The sequence below is a fragment of the Artibeus jamaicensis genome, unplaced genomic scaffold (assembly GCF_021234435.1).
Source record: "Artibeus jamaicensis isolate MK-2021 breed Jamaican fruit bat unplaced genomic scaffold, CSHL_Jam_final contig_3290, whole genome shotgun sequence".
In the NCBI taxonomy this organism is placed as follows: domain Eukaryota; kingdom Metazoa; phylum Chordata; class Mammalia; order Chiroptera; family Phyllostomidae; genus Artibeus; species Artibeus jamaicensis.
Window position 1 is genome coordinate 400,935 of NW_026521779.1, and position 14,269 is coordinate 415,203.

The 14,269-nt window shown below is 51.3% G+C and overlaps 1 non-coding gene across 1 annotated transcript; it reads left to right on the plus strand.

Annotated features, from left to right (window-relative positions):
* Positions 1-8,010: 8,010 nt before the first annotated feature.
* Positions 8,011-8,119, plus strand: LOC119049716 (U6 spliceosomal RNA). Its single transcript, XR_005082587.2, has one exon. It is a non-coding gene; the product is annotated as a U6 spliceosomal RNA (small nuclear RNA).
* Positions 8,120-14,269: the final 6,150 nt, after the last annotated feature.

Sequence of the window (14,269 nt, forward strand, 5' to 3'; positions counted from 1 at the left end):
AGCTATCCTGTGGAGAGGTCTGTGTGGCAAAGAACTAAGAATAGTCTTCAGCCAACAGTCAGCAAGGAGCTGAATTCTGCTGACAGTCTTGTGTGTGAACTTGAAAGTAACTCCTGTGCAGTTGAGCCTTGGGATGACTGCAGCCCCAGTGGATGCTGTAAGCGCAGCCTCGTGAGACACCCTGAGCTAGAGGACCCAGATTCCTGACCATAGACATCATGAGGTCATCCATGTTGCTGTACTAAGCTGCTAGATTTCGGAGCAATTTGTTATGCAGCAGTAGCACACTAACACAGCTCTCTCACCTCCTTCACCTCTTTGCTCAAAAGTCACCTTCTCTGTGAGGACTTCCCTGGCCACCTACTTAAAATTATGCCCCCATCATCAGCCATCCCCATTCTCTTTCCCAGCTTTATTTTCCTTGTAAAACTTATCATCTATTATATTCAACTAACTCATTGTCTGCCTCTCCCCCCTGGAACATGGGCTCTGACAGGGCAGGAGCCTCAGGCTGTTTTTGTTTATGGCTGGATCCTCAGTTTTAGAAAAATGTGAGGCACATAGTAGGCCTCACTGGATTCAAAGATACATATGCCATTGACCCCGCAATCCCACATCTGGGTGTATACCCAAAAAATTAAAAGCAGGGTCTCAAAGAGATGCTTATACACCCGTATTTGCAGCAACATCATTCACAATAGCTAAATGTGGAAGCAACACGGTGCCTATCGACCAATGAAAGAGCAAACCACACGTAGTACATTCAGGCAATGGAATACTATTCAGCCTTAAAAAGGAAGGAAATTCAGCAATCTGTGACAACATGAATGAATCTTGAGGACATTATCCTAAGTGAAATAAGCCAGTCACAAAATAAGTGATTTCACTGATTTGAGGTCCCTAGAGGAGTCAAATTCACAGAGACAGGAAGTAGACGGTGGTTGTCAGGGGCCGGGGAGGGGCACGGGAGTTAGTGTTCAGTGGGGACAGTTTCAGATTTACCAGCTAAAAATCGTTCTGGGGACAGGAGATGGTGAAGGTTGCACAACACATGAATGTATGTGATACCACTGACCTGGACACTTAAAAAGGGTTAAGATGGCAAGTGTTACGGTATGTGCACTTTAACACGCACTTTCTATGTGGTCCAGTGCCCCAGGGGCAGGAGCTTGGTTGCCAGCTTCAGGTTTGCAGTCATGGGTTGGGGTCCTGAGTGTCCGCCCCTCTGTTGAGCTGAACTGTGTGCATACCATTCCTACCTACCCCTCCTTCATCCGATCTGCTTGCTTTTCATATCTCCCAGCATCTTAGGAATTTATCAGAGAGGGAAAATAGCTTTCCTGCCCAAAAATGGAACTAGAAAGCACTCATTTATGTCTACTGAGCATGAACTTGGAGAGGTGGAGAACGTGGCTTGGGTTCTCTTGTCACTTCTGCAGCTGCCTCTGGCCAACTTGATGGGCAGGGGTCTGCAAACCCATGCTAGGAGGGGTCGTCAGTCCTGGGGACACTGTCCTGGGAGAATCACACCTTGGAGGGGCCTCTCTCAGACATTTTTCCATCCCCCATCCATAAGCAGGCCCCACTCCGGCCCTCTCACCCTTTATCCACAGGCAAATGGAGGGGCCCAGCCAGTGTTTATGAAGGGTCTGTGTGCCCTTCCATCACTGATGAACTCACAGCCTGGCTATTGCTGAATGTTCTTCCACTTACCCTTTTATGGACTGAGTTGTATTCCTGCAAAATTCGTTTTTTAAAGGTTTTATTTATTTACTTTTGGAGAGGGGAGGGGAGGAAGAAAGAGGTAGAGAAACATCCATGTGTGGTTGTCTACCAAGTGCCCCCTACTGGGGACCTGGCCCGCAATGCACGCATGTGCCCTGACTGGGAATCAAAAGAGTGACCCTTTGGTTCACAGGCTGCTGCTCCATCCACTGAGCCACATCAGCCAGGGCGCAAAATTATTTTGAAGCCCTGACCCCCATTGTGATGCTATGTGAAGTCTTGGGAGATAATCAAGGTTAAATGAGGTTATAGGATGGGACCCTGATCCCATAGACCTGATGTTCTTATAAGAAGAAGAGCCCTGGCCAGGCGCTCAGTTGGTTACAGCATTATCCTGATATGCCAGGGTTGGGGGTTCGATTCCTCGGCAGGACACATACAAGAATCCACCAATGAATACGTAAATAAGTGGAACAACAAATCAATGTTTCTGTCTCTCTCCCTTCTCTCTCTCTCTCAAATCAATTTTAAAAACAAGGAAGAAAAAGAGAAGAGACACCAGAGATATCTCTCTCCATGCACACGCAGAGAAAAGGCCATGTGAGGACACAGAGAGAAGGCAGCCAGCCGTCTGTGAGTCAGGAATTCAATCTGCCAGCACCTTGATCTTGGACTTCCAGCCTCTAGAACTATGAGAAATAAGTGTCTGTTGTTCATCAGTTATTCAGTGCCTATTCTGTGATGGTGGCTGAGTTCAGTAAGATGGAGAAGTAACAGCTCCTCGCTCCTGGCAGCCCTGGGCTACACCGCCACTCCTGCTGATTTATTTAATGCAGGCTGCACAGGCGTTCGGGCCTCTTCCATTGCCTGCTTTGGGTGCATCACCTGCCTCCCATCGCTGGTCTCAACCTTAGGCGCAGGCTGGGATGACCTGGTGACCTGGGGAGTTTTCACCATGCTGACCTCTGACCCCATCTCCAGGGAGACTGAGGTAATTGGGTGTGGCTGGCTTTGGGGATCAGCGTCTCCCAGGCAATTCCCAGGTGCAGACGGGGTGAAGAACCACTGACCCGGGGCAGTGTTTCTCAGCGGGGCAATTCTGCAGCGCCCCCCCACCCCAAACCAGAGGCACTGGGCAATGCCTGGAGACATTTTTGGTTGTCACAGCTTGGGGCCTGGGTGCTGCCAGCATCTGGTGAGAGGAAGCCAATGGTGCTGCTAAACACCCTACAATGCACAGGGCTGGACCCTGCCATGAAGAATGACTCAGCCTCAAGTGCAAGTACAGTAAGTCCTCACTTAACATCATCAATAGATTCTTGGAACTTAGGAAAAACAACAGATAACAAAACCAATTTTGCCACAGACGAATTGGTATAAACAAGAGTTCAGTTCCTGTGGCATCTCATCGATGCTATTCGAGGCCCTAGTGTATTACCCAAGTAAAGAAGCCGGGCTGTGCAGGTCCCCCAACCAAGAGTTCCTCCACAAAGGCCCACAACACTGTGTGGGGGGAGGGGGCTACTCTGTGCGCATGTGCAGAGGGGACAACTGAGGCTCAGAGAAGTGACTTGGCCGTGCTCACACCTCTCTTTAACACGCGAAGCAGTTGAAGGACCCCAAAGTACTGGGGAGAAGAATCAAGAGAGTGGTGGTAAAGCCCACTGTTAAGCAAGCAGATCCAGCAGCCAGTGTCTTGCTCTCTGGCTCTGTGTCTTGAGGCAAGTGCTTCACCTCCCACATTCATGAAATGGGATAAGGCAGTAATGACACCTGCCTGGGCGGCCACGGCAGGGGGCTCACAGAGTGCTGGCTGATGAGGGGGGCAGGGTCTGCAGGAAGGTGGGATGGGATCCACTCAGAACTGGTGGGAAAAACTCAGTTATTATCTGGCGAAAGAGCATAGCAGGCAGAGGGAACAGCAAGTACAACAGCCCTGGGATGGGAGGAGAGCAGGAAGCTTGCTCCACCTTCTTTCTTCCCCTCCCTTTAACCTGAGCCAAAATTGGAAAAGCCAGCTGCAGGCCAGGAGATGAGACCCGGTAGTGCACTTGAGCCAGATCAAACTGGCCCACAAGAACCAATTGTGCTTCTCTCTTCCGAGCTCCGGGCTCAGCAACAGCCCTTTCACAGCCTGACATCGCCACGGTGGGAGAATTTACACCATGGAGATTGGCAAACGCTAGCAGTCAGGTCTCCTCGCCCCAGCTGATTCACCAGCCCACTGAGGCTTACACCCATCTGGACAGCCCCTCACTCTCCACCTTAGTCCGTTTGTGCTGCTATGGCAAAATGTCATAACCCGGGGACTTCCAGCCTCCAGGACTCTGAGAAATAAATGTCTGTTCTTTATTAGCTATTCAATGTATGATTTTCTGTAACATCATAGACTTCTCACAGTTCTGGAGGCTGGAAGGCCAAGATCAGGAGGCAACCAGATTCAGTGTCTGGTGAGAGCTGACTTCCTGGTTTGTAAGTGGCCATCTTCTCCCTGTGTCCTCACATGGTGGAAGGGACAGGGAGCTTTCTGGGGTCCCTTTTATAAGGGCACTAATGGCATTCGTGAGGGCACCATCCTCATGACCTAATCACATTCCAAAGGCCCCACTTCCTAATACCATCAACTTGGGGGTAGGATTTCAACATGTGAATTGGGGGCAGCACAAACATTCAGTCTGTAGCACCCCTTCACTCCCTCAGTGACATCACCTTCACAGCTTAAAATTGACCAAGGTAGGGGAATTGTCACACATTACAAAGCTCAGCTGGTTTACACCATTGCGTACACTTTGAGGATGGCCCCGCTGCCTGGCATCTTCCTGCCCACCTTTCAGGACAGACAAACACCTTGCCCTCAGGTGGGGCGAGGCAGGAGGCCAGTCTGGGAGGGAGGCAGATGAGGAACAAACATCACGACAAAGGGTGACAGCAGTGTAGAGAGGAAGTGAGGGATGGGGGGGGACTGCCATTTGAGACTGGGGTGGAGAAAACCGCTTCCTGCTCTTTGTGCAGGCCTGAGTATCTGCCTGCTACCCACCCCGCCCCCCTCAGCTACTGGTCTTTGCAAGCCTGGGAAGTTTTCTCTCACCCCTTCCCTCTCCTCCCACCCCCCTGCGTCCTTAAGCTGCCCCGGGTCTGTCTTGCTCCCTGAAATTTTCATCACACAGAAATTTCTCAGCTCCAGCTCATTTCTGCCCATTGAACTCATCTTTCATTTGAAATTGGCGTCGTTGCCTGCTCTGGGAAGCCACTTTGCTCTTCCCAGCAAATGGATGCACATGGGAAGTGACTCGGAGGTCATCCAGTTTTTTTGGTAACTCATGGTCACCAGCTCACTCTGTCCACACCCACCCCAACCTCACAGCCACTGAAGGGGCTCCTTAGGCTGGTGGCAGCCCCACCCCAGCCACTGGGCAGACCCGAGGCTTGTCTGCCCCCGCAGGATGGTGGGTTGGCTGGACATCAAGTGCATATCCCAGGGTCCAGCTTTCCTTGCTCTGCCCTGCCTGTTTTCCCGACTGCTCACCCATCCTCTCCCAGAGGAAGTTCCGGAGAAGAACTTCCAGACACACAAGGATAATGCACAGCCACCTCTCCTGTGCTCCTTCTCGTGCCAGTATGGGCCCAGCTCCAGTGGCCCTAGTCAATTAGGAAATTCCAGATCTTTCTCAGACCAATACTCCGTTCAAACAGGGCCCCCAAATGATGGCGATGCCCACTGAGCTCCAACTGGGACAATTTCCATCCTCCCATCACCTGGAACCCCCCCAAACCTAGACACCCAGATGAGCACCATCGCCTGCTATGCCCTCCTGTTCTGCGTCCCGAAATTCCACAGCTGAAGTCAGAAGCCTCGTCCTCTGTTTATAGATCATGGAGGGAGGGGGGCTGGCAAATCCTAAAAGCTCATTAAGGCCTGAATTCTTTTTACAGATGAGATTTCCTGAATCTTTCCTTTTCTCCACCCCTCTCCACCCCTCCCTGCTTTCCCAACGCCGTATTTATTTGAGTTAGAAAAATAATGAGGTCCCTGAGGTCATACACAACACATCGGCTCTCTAATCAAAGTATTGCTGTGGAATTAAAAATATATAGAAATCTGTGAGTGTTGGCGCGCGGGCCGCTGGCCGTGGACGCAGGGCGCGCTTGCCCATCGCCACTCAGCCCCACCGGACTGGCTCAGGGGGAGGGACATAATTAGCTAGTTTCCAGCCAGGTCTCTGGGGTGGAGAATAGGATGGAAATGCCCAGGTCCTCACAGTGGGGGGCTGCAGGTGGAGCGAAGCCCACTCAGAAGGCACCCTGGGATGAAATGAAGAACTGAGGGCAGGTTCCCACCAGGCTGGATGGGACCAAGCCTGGGACTGCAAGGGCACCGTGGTGGGGAGGCCAGCGCGGGTGTAAAGGGCAAGAAAACCATCAGAGAGGAGATCCCCCCAGGAGTGCACCCAGCCCGAGGGGCCAACAGACACCACTATTTAAACCCCATGCCCTGGCTGTGTGGCTCAGCTGGTTGGAGTATTGTTCAGTGCACTGAAGGGTTGCCGGTTTGGTTCCCAGTCAGGGCACACACCTAGATTTCAGGTTTGGTCCCTGCTTAGGACATATCAGTGTTTCCTCCTTCTCTCTCCCTTCCTCTCTCTCTAAAAAAAAATCAGTGGAAACATGTCCTCAGGTGCGGATTAACAAATGATAATAATAAACCGTAGTGTGGTGGTTGAAGAGTGTCCCCCTGTACCCCCAAATTCCTGTACACCTACGACCTCAGCAATATGGTCTTTGCAGATGAAATCAGGGAAGGATCTCAGAATGAGATGCTCTGAGCAATGGGCCCCTAATCCAGGTGTTGGTGTCTTTTATTTATTTATTTCTCTTTAGAGAGGGGAAGAAAGAGGGAAACATCAGTGTGTGGTTGCCTCTCTCACACCCCCTGCTGGGGACCTGGCCTGCAGCCCAGGCATGTGCCCTGACTGGGAATCAAAGAGGCGACCCTTTGGTTTGCAGGCTGGCGCTCAATCCATTGTCCCATGAGCCACACCAGCCAGGGCCAATCATTGGTGTCTTTATAAGAGAAAAGAGATTGGGACACAGATAGACACAGAGAAGAGGAGGCCATGCGAGGACAGAGGCAGAGACTGAAGTGACCTGGCCACAAGCCATGGGATGTCTTTGGCCACCAGAAGCTGCGAGAGGCCCAGCAGGACCCATAGACCCTGAAGAAACCCTGACCCCAGACTTCTGGCCTCAGGACTGTGAGAGGATATATTTCTGTTATTTTCAGCCCCCCGGTCTGTGGTCATTTGTTACGGCAGCCCCAGGAAGCCCCTTCCTCTAAAAGCCTCTGCGGACCTGGCTCCCTTGGAATTAAATGCTGACTCCTGGCTAAGCCCACGGTCCCTCGGCAAGTGGCTCCTGCCTCCCCTAGGGCTTTTTGTCCACCCTTCTCTCTCCTGCCCTGTGGTCAGCTGGACACCTGCCTCTTGGCCTTTGTCTGTGCTGTTCCACCTGCCTTCGGCTCTTCCCAGCATCAACTCACTTGAATCTCAGCCCACAGATCAGCCTCCCCTCCATCCTGCTCCATCCCAGCTTTTCGTCCTTCATATTCCTTATTACAATGCCACGCCTGTGTACACTTCTGTTTAGTCTCTCTCTCTGGACAACAGCCCCATGTGGGCAAGGGTTTTTTTCTCATCCACCCTAGCACCCAGAACAGGGTCAGACATAGGGGAGGTACTTGATCAAAAAGTGCAAAATGATCAGCGAGTGAATAATGACAAAGGACCCCAGTTGCCCTCCTCACACCAGGCCTGGGGCTGGTTCCTCCTCCAGCCTCTCCCAGCTCCGCCTTGCCCCAGAGGCCTGTGGAGTGCTGGGGTGGGATGGCTCTGGTTTCAGAAGGGTGGTCTTTACTCTAAATTTGCCCAGTCCTAAAACAGAGGGATACCCCGAGTATCTTCGGACTTATGGGGATGGAGGGCCCGGGCCTAGCCCATCGCCCGCCTCCCACCCCCGTCTCCCTGGCCTGCCTGGCCCAGAGTAGCACAGCTGCTGACATTTACAGAGTCTTAGGGTGCCTTTGGCCGGTGGAAGAGAAGACAGAGGAATTTGCGGAGCTCGTGTGTGAATGTGTAACTATGGGAATTTGTGTTGATGTGTGTGAGTGCACGGCTGTGTGAGAATTTGAGATGTGTGAGTTTTTGCACATTTAATCTAGTGCCTCCTGCGTGTCCGGCCCTGTTCCGGGCACCAGGGGCACTGGGGTGAACAAGATGAAATGCCCGCCCAGTGCTTGCCTCGCTTCGGCAGCGCGTGTACTGAAATGGGAACAGCACAGAGGAGATTAGCGTGGTCCCTGCACAAGGATGGCACGCAGATTCGGGAAGTGTCCGTATTTGCGAAACAGGAACAACAGTCCCTGCCTGCGTGGGGCTGACGTCCTGGACAGACACTAAACAAACGTGTGTGTGTGAAGTGGCAATAAGTGTGAACGGTGCGAGTGTGTGATTGTGTGAGAGTGTGCGTGAGAATGTGTGAGCACGTGATTGTGTGAGAATTTTTTTAAAGATTTTATTTTATTTTAGAGAGAGGGAAAGAGAAGGGAGAGAAACACCAATGTGTGGTTGCCTCCCGTGCACCCTCCTCTGGGGACCCAGCTTGCAACCCAGGCATGTGTCCCGACTGGGAATTGAACCAGTGACCCTTCAGTTTGCGGGCCCGCACTCAATCCACTGAGCTACACCAGCTGGGGCATTGTGTGAGAATCTGGGGAAGTGTGAGGTGTGTGAGAATTTGAGGGTGCATGTGTATGATTTCTGAGGGTGAGACTGATCGTGTGAAAGTGAGAGTGTGTGGATGTGTATGAGCGTGTGAGGATGTCAGAGTGTGTGATGGGGTAAGAATATGAGCATGTGAGTGTGTGAGAATTGGACAGTGTGTGACTGAGAGTATGTGGCTGTGGGGATTTCAGGGGCTGTGAGGGAGTGTGAGCCCGTGAGTGTGAGCGCGTGTGTATTGGGGAACAGGCGACCTGTGCGCTCAGGCACATGTGGACCCTGGGCCTCGCCTCCCGCAGTGGCTCATATCACTCCATTCCCGCCTCTTCCTTCCCGAGTTCACTCCTTCTCCGTGGGGTTCCTTCCTGCCTTCCTCTTCCCTCCACTCATTTATTTTTGGGGACTTTGTCTTCACATCTGAGGCTCCGGGCCCTGTCACTTCAACCCCTGTCTCCCTGCCTCAACCCCCAAGGAGGGTCAGGGGGGCAGGCAGGCAGGGCCACGCCTGAGTCTTCTGCACCCGGAGGGTCTCTGATCCCCCGGTTGCGCAGGGTGGGGGCGCCCAGGGAGGCCCTGGGACCAAGGCTGTGGGGCTGTTGCCTGGGCAGACTCTTCTACCCCCTGCTGAAAGATTGCCCCCACCCCTGAGCCCAGAGGAAGGGGAAGGGGGACTAAAAACTGACCCTCTGCCTGATGGTTCTCAGCCCTGGCTGCACATCAGAGTCACCTGGGGAAGCTTGGACTCTCTTGTGTCCTGGCACATTCCCCTCACCCTGCTTGCTGCACTGCAGGAGGGAAGTAACTAGGATTTAGAGTGGGAGGCAGGGCCTAGGGCAGGGTCCCCAGCCTCTGTGCTGTTGACATTGAGGACAGAGCATCCTCTGGGGTGGGGCCATGCTGTGCACCCTGCGGTGTGTCAAGCAGCACCCCCAGCCTCCACCCCCAGATGCCAGTAGCACCCTCTCTCCCAGTCGTGATAACCAAATTACACCTCCAGACGTGGCCAAGTTGCCCCTGCTGGGTGGAATTACCCTCGTGGTGGGAAGAATCGCCCCTGTGCAACCTCTGGGCTTGGGGGACAAGTGGACCTTGGTGGGCACCATAATGCAAACCCTGTCCTATCTCCCAAGGCCCCCCAAAGCTATGGGTTTTGGGGGTTTTCTTTTTGCCACATGCTCCCCCAAAGCTCCCAGGGCAACAGAGGGAAAGTGACACCAGGCTTGGAGGGGACCTGAGAGCCCAGGATGGCAAGAAATTGGGGTGGGGGTCCCCCTCAACTGGCCTCAGCACTGCTGGCTCTGAAGGAAATGGTTTCCACCTGCCTCCCCGGCGGCACTGCCCCAAGGCTGCAGATTAAGAATCAATTAGGAGCAGGAGGCGGAGGTGCCAGGTGGAGGCGGGCCAGCTGGGGGCCCTGGCCTGCGTGATGGATGGGGGTGACGGATGGGGGTGACTGGCAGGGCTGGGGGCTCAGTGGGCCCTGGGCGGTGAGGGGGAGACTGCCGTCTGGAGTGCTGGCAAAACAATGTTCGTTCTATAGGTTGTTATGAAGATTTAAATGTGTACAGATCCTAGATGAATAAAAACTCCATCTTATTTTCTTTAACAGACACTTATCTATCAACTGCTGCTAGATAGCTGTTTACTAAATAAAAATATTTTAAATGAATGGCCCTGGTCGGGTGACTCTGTTGGCTGGAATGTAGTCCATACACCGAAAGGTCGCAGGTTCAACCCCCAATCAGGGCACATACCTGGGTTGCAAGTTTGATCCTCAGCTGGGGCAGAAATGAGAGGCAACTCACTGATGCTTCTCTCTCACAGGGATCTTTCTCTCTCCCTTTCTCTCTCCTTTTAAAAGTCAATAAACAGTCTCAACTGAAGATTTAAAAAAAATAAAAATTGAACAAAATAAAATGAATGATGGGGCTGAGCCCCACCCCCACCCGTATGCGGCTGGGCCCCCACCCAGATCCGCTTCTCTGGGCCAGGGCGTCCATCTTCCACCTGCTTCCAGTACTGACTACCAATGGCTCCCACCCACCTCTTCTCTGGAGAATGTCTCCTGCTCATGGGAGCCCCGGTCTGTGGAGATGGGGCCCCAGGGCGGGTTCTCCCTCCACCCAGGTGCAGCCCACGGCCAGTGGCTGTCTGAGATGTGGCCAGCCCCCGTGCCTCAAGCGGAACAACTGCGAGACCGCGCTCCAGAGCTCCCTCTGGGATCCGCCAGGGGCAGAGCCCACCTGAACCCCGTGCCAGGCCGAGCCCGTTGCTTCTGCCCCAGGACAGAGGCTGGAAGCCCTGCCACATTGTGCCACCTGTGTCACATGCTGCTCACTAGAAGATGGCCACCGGCCAGCTCACACTCAAGAAGGGGGTGGATGGGGCTTCATCTCTTGAAGAGTATCAAAGAATTTGGGATATACCTTAAATTTTATTTTATTTAAAATGTTCATTGAGGTATAATTGACATATAACATTGCATTAATTCTGGGTATAGAGTGTAATGATTTTATGTGCAGACTGTCCCCGGCAACAGCGGTTCAGCTCACGACTTCTCTGCTTCATGATGGAGTGAAAGTGACCCCCAAGGGCAGAAAGTGTCTTCTTGGATCCACAGCACAGAGCAGCTGCTTAATAACCAGGTTTTAGTTCGGGTTGCTCAGATGCAGAGTCTGAGGTAAGGATCCAAAAAGCAAGTTGTTTATCTAGGAGGTGACCCCAGGAAACACCAGCAGGACACAGGGACAGACAGAAGACAGCTAACAATGGATGCTGCTACCTCTGTGGGCAGTTGCAACTCAACCACACTGGGGACCTCTGAGGGGGCAGTGTAGGACACTGTCAAGGGGTGAGGGAGGTGGTCCATCTGTCCACCAACTCCTGTCAGGTTGAGAGGCGCTGCCGAGGTAGGAGGATTATTCCCTGGTGCTTCCAGCCTGCTGCATGGGGCACAAAAGCCATCGAAAGCTTCGGAAAAGCCCTCCAGCCAGGAGCAGCTGCAGACAACAGCAGTGGATGGCAACTGGCGCCTGTTGAAACTGGGGAGGCTGGAAGGATACAAACTGGGCATCAAGACCTCTTGCTACAAACTATTAGTTGAATAATTGAATTAAAATTTTTCAATAGTTGCCCGTAGCCTCAAGGACAAAATCCACTTCTGAGCTGGCACATAAAACCACTGTGAGCCAGCTTTATATCTCAATGCTACACCAGGGGTGACAAATTCAAACATCTACGGAGGCCACTGGGCAGGAAAGATAAAGGGCAAAGCCAGTCAAGGGTGAGGAAAATGTAGTTCCTGGACTTATTTCATTTTCTTTTTCTAAATTGAGATGTGAGTGTGGTTAGGTCTTGCTCTGTCACAAGGAAAGCAGCAAATACTGTGAGCAAGATGGTAAAATGGTAACAGACCTCCGGCCACAGTGTTGGGAGTTTATAGGGAGTGGTGGGGACTGTGGAGAAATGGAAAACACTTTTCATTATGCTCAGTGGAAAGGCAGGACCAAAGTTACCAGATTTTCTGTTGTTTGTTTGTTTTTTTTTCTAGAAAAGCCTGGATTTTTATACAAAATTCTTAACTATTTACATCTTGATGATCAATCCAAATATTTCTTAAAGCACACCTGTGGGCTGGTTTCGGCCAGTCCTCGCCCCCTGTGCTACCCTTATCAAGCACATTAAGTTTCAGGAAACAGATGCAGCCTTTAAACACCCCAAGTCTTTGCACGTGCTTTTCCTTCTGCTGGGCCCACTTTCCCACTCTTGTGGAAAACTCCTATTCATTTTGCAAAACTCTAATCAGAAATTACCCAAAAGAAGACTCTCCTGGAACTCCTACTGAGCATTTTCTTATTTTGCTGAGTAGACTTATTTATCTCTTTTCTGCACAATCTGTGAGCGCTGTGGGTGCCATCTCTGTGGGCCTTGTTCGGCCCTGTGTCCTCAGGGTTCAGGGATCAGCACGACAGAGCGCAAATGGAGCTGTTTGTAAGCATGTCCTTGCTTTACTACACCCAATGGTATAGTGAGTGGTGAGTGGCTCTTAATTAAAAGTAGAAAAGACCCTGGTCTGAGGTGCCTGCCAATTTCCATGGTGTAAATACTCCCACCATGGCTGATTTCAAAATACCAACATTACATCATAGGTACCACTGTGACGTCACTGAGTTGGGAAGACGTGTTTCTAGTATGAGGCAGCTCCAGCACAGCACTACCTACATCTCTACCTTCCCCTAGTGATAACTTCCCCTCTTGCTTCAGTGACAGAATAGCCGTCCCTTCCCATCTTTCTCCTCAGCATAGCCATTGCCATCATTGTTTTTTTAAACTTAATTTTTTTTTTACTGGAACATACCCTACAGTACAGTGTGTATGTCATAAGCTTACCACTCCATGAATTCTTACGAAATGAATACTCCCATGTTACCAGCACCAGATCAAGAATAGAAGAACACTCCCAGCCCTCCAGGGACCCCCTTCCAGTCACTACCCTGCTGCCCAATTTCTTGCTCCGGCCCGCGGAGCAGTCAACTGGGGCTCGACCACCTACCTAGAACAAATGAGTTGGGGGGACAAGAGGCGCGAAGAATGGCAGCAAGACAAAAGATTCTGATCAAGCTGCAAACTTTATTTTTCCGAACTGGGTATATATATAGGGGGGGAGGGAGAGGAAGGAGATTAGGTTGCTTGCTATTGGCTAGCTTGAGACAAAGAAGGGCCCGCTTATTGATTACTTGGGTGCAACTGGTACTCGTGGACACCTCATGTGCCTGTAGCCGATTGGCTTGGGGAGCGCGTGCACACCTCATGTGCCTGTAGCCGATTGGCTTGGGGAGCGCATGCACGCCTCATGTGCCTGTAGCCGATTGGCTTTGTGGAGCGCACAGGTTCCTGTAATCAATGCAATGTTTTTAGCTAGAAGCCAGGTGTAAGGTTCCCAACAATTTCTATCACCACAGAAGAGTTTTGCTCATTCTAGAACTTCATGTAAATTGACTCAGACACTATGTTGCCTTCTGTGTGCATGTCTTTTCTCCAATATTGAGTTTGTGAGACTCATCTATGTTACTACAGGAAGCAATGGGGCTCTCTTTTTTGTTGCTGCATAGTATTCCATTATCTGACTTACCACAATCTGTTCATTCTATTGTTATGGACTGGTGGGTAGTTTCCACTTTGGAGCTATTTGCCCAAGAGCAGAACCACAGGATCATGGAGGAGGTAAATATTCAGCTTTCAAAAATGAAGTAAAACAGTTTTCCAAATTGGTTTTATCATACACCCTCCCACTGCCAGTGTGTGGGATTTGAGTGGCAGAACCACCTTTTCTTTTTTTAATAAAAAAAAAGATTTTATTTATTTATTTTTTCAGAGAGAGGGGAAAGGCAGGGGAAAGAAAGGAAGAGAAACGTCAATGTAAGAGACATGGATGCGTTACCTTTCACACATGCCCCAACCAGGTACTGAACCAGCAACCCAGGCAGGTGCCCTGTGCAGGAATCAAACCGACAACCTTTCACTTTATGGGACAACGCCCAGCCAACCAAGCCTCACTGGTCAGGGCTACAACCATCTTCTTCTTGTTTGTCTTTTTAAAGATTTTATTTATTTTTAGAGAGAGGAAGGGAGAGAGAAAGAGAGGGAGAGAAGCATCAACATGTTGTTGCCTCTCGTGCATCCCCTACTAGGGACCTGGCCTGCAACCCAGGCATGTGCCCTGACTGGGAATCAAACTGATGACCCTTTGGTTCACAGGCCGGTGCTCAATC